This window comes from Branchiostoma floridae, chromosome 13 (assembly GCF_000003815.2).
Source record: "Branchiostoma floridae strain S238N-H82 chromosome 13, Bfl_VNyyK, whole genome shotgun sequence".
NCBI lineage: Eukaryota > Metazoa > Chordata > Leptocardii > Amphioxiformes > Branchiostomatidae > Branchiostoma > Branchiostoma floridae.
In genome coordinates this window covers 21,150,704-21,153,319 of record NC_049991.1, presented here as the reverse complement: position 1 = coordinate 21,153,319, position 2,616 = coordinate 21,150,704, and the positions used below count along the sequence as shown (strand labels likewise).

The window sequence follows — 2,616 nt, the reverse complement described above, 5'->3', positions numbered from 1 at the left end:
AATGAATGTACTACAAGAAGTCTTTTCTGGATAAAACAGCAACGAGATTCCACAATGGATCTTCAGGGGAAACTTGGATGATGAGATGGTTATAGGAGTAGTCAGTGCCAAATGTGGTGTCCTAACCTTCTCTGCGATGTTGACCACTCTCACATCGGAGTTTGCTGCATCGCCGAAGAGCTTGAAGGCAACGGTGGACTCTGTCCCAGCATGCCTAGCTGCACCTGTCCAGATGATCAGGCGGTACCGGTAGCCGTTCTGAAGGTCGTCCAACCTTACAGCGTGATGTAACTGTAACAAAGTGTGAAGATATAGAACATGGATGTACATACTTACCTCGACCTCTCACAGCTGATACTATATCATAGTCTTACTGAAGCTTAAGATATTATAGAAATATGCATACTGACAACATTGACTTATAAAAACCTTCCTTGTTAATGACACATTGCCCTTATCAGCAGAGCTGGCCCTTTGTGATACTAGCATGTCTGAAACTGCCAAATTATATTGAATAAACATCAATACTGGAGAAAATGGAAGAGAAATAGAAGTCAACAGAGTATAAAGATCTGGATAATTGATGATGTCTACTAACCTTCCTTTTCCCTACACGCTCAGCAATCTTTATCAGGGCTAATGTGAACGAGTACAGACAGAGTGCCACAATGATCGTTGAAACTATGGCAACGTTGTCCCTTAAACCGCTGTAATTCAACGCCCTGAAGTCGAGTCTGTTCGGCGGTGTGACGAAGTCAGTTCCGAAGGCCGTCAGATGGTTGCAGTGACAGATGGTGCTGGCAATGGTGGACTGCTTGTTTATCTGTGGAAAGCAGAGTCAAGTTGTTATGATCTCATTTTGTGGTACAAACACTAATTATTGATTAAAAAAACACTCAGCAATCTAGTTAATGCCGCTATAATCAATTAGCATTAAATTTTATATCATTATCGAAATTTTAAAGTAACGTGTTATTCATATAAACATTGTTATCAAAAATGTTCTCTGGTTTAGATGTAATTGGTTGAAAATGTGTAGGCCATGGACTGGAATGACAGTCCCCATTGTCAAACATGTATTCCCTTGGTCTAACATCAGAGTGGCCTGAAAAAAGTAGAATAAATTGGTCCATCTATTCTAAGATTTTAACTATCCGATCATTATCAGAATAGGCGCAGAAATAGTGGACATAGTCGTCTATGGCCACGAGCCAGCTGCCAGCTTTGCTGTTGTTGGCATATCCTAAAGTCAAATAACACATTGTCAAATACTGTATCGAGTTCGATGATGAAAAAGACAAATTCACATGTCATGTTTACATATAATACAGATTTTAACTAACAACATATACATGTATGACAAAGGTGACCCGTTTTCTTTATTGAATTTCGCATTTTTAGGGTAAACATCCATATGTTCTATTATGTAGATGGCATAACACACATTTGTTCTAATGATTGTGAATACTAAAGTAAATTAAACAATTCTCCTAAAGATCTGTACACACCGTGCATCCGTCCGTCCTCCAGTCTTCCTGGGTCTCGCTCCAGTAGACGCAGCTCAGACGGGCCCACTGGATCCGGTAGGCGTAGACGTCGTTAGTGTGTGACTCCTTCTCGTCAGCTCCTTCCTCAATGTCACACTCGGTCACTTGTCCTGAAAAAGGAAAGTTTATAACAGACCTGAGAAGGGTACAGCTACTCGGATATCTCCAATATATATATACCGTTGTCAATGTCATAACAGCATGATGTATTTTACTTAAAAGGGAGACTCTAAAAAAACACCAAATTGCAAGTTTGTCATAAAGAGGAGACCGTGGCAGTTTCTTTGAATGAATTTTTAAATCAAATATCACATTGATGTGGAGAGATACCATCATATAAAACAAATATCACCACATGTAGTTTCGTGATATCATTGTTGACAGATCAATCACTTCATTGGCACACACATTGTAGTTCCGTCAAGCATTTCAGTGGCATTAAACGACATAAAATAACAGTTTATTGACCGTAATGTAATAAACTCTACATACAGAATGATTCTCACTCGAGATGATATCACCAAATACTACAAGTTCAGTATTATGGCCAGGACAACGCCACTTTATCAGGCACACATCCTTGTTGTTTTTAGTACTAAAAAAAACATGAAAAATACTCACCAAGCACATGGACATTGATGTAGTAATCCGCAGGATGATCCTCTCCCGGGATGAACATTGTCGCCTCTGTCTTCTCTGCGTCATCATCGCCACTCAGAGTTTTCATCAAGGCACACTGCTCGGGTAGGACGTACGTCTTCATGGACATGTTGTAGTTTTGATCATCAGGGCGGCCGCCGTACCTGCCCCACACGCCGTACACCACGCTTGTGTTCAGCGGGGTGATTGTGACCAGGAATCCTTCTGCGGTGTTGGTGAGGTTCAGCAAATGGTACCTTGAACTTTGGTTTCCTGGGGCAGGGAAGGTGACGATTGTTGTCGCTGGTTTGTTTCCGGGGCCGCCCGGAATGGTGATGGCAAAATCTTCAGTCAGGTTGTTGAAGGCCACGGGGATGTCGTTCTGCAGGAGTGACAGTTCCATGACAGACGAACGTGTCTGGTACTCCCC

The 2,616-nt window shown here is 41.7% G+C and overlaps 1 long non-coding RNA gene across 1 annotated transcript; it reads right to left on the bottom strand.

Annotated features, from left to right (window-relative positions):
- Positions 1–152: 152 nt before the first annotated feature.
- LOC118428426 lies at positions 153–1,643 on the bottom strand. The gene is made up of 3 exons (XR_004832654.1): positions 1,509–1,643; positions 599–823; positions 153–291 (listed from the first exon to the last, which is right to left on the bottom strand). It is a non-coding gene; the product is annotated as an uncharacterized LOC118428426 (long non-coding RNA).
- Positions 1,644–2,616: the final 973 nt, after the last annotated feature.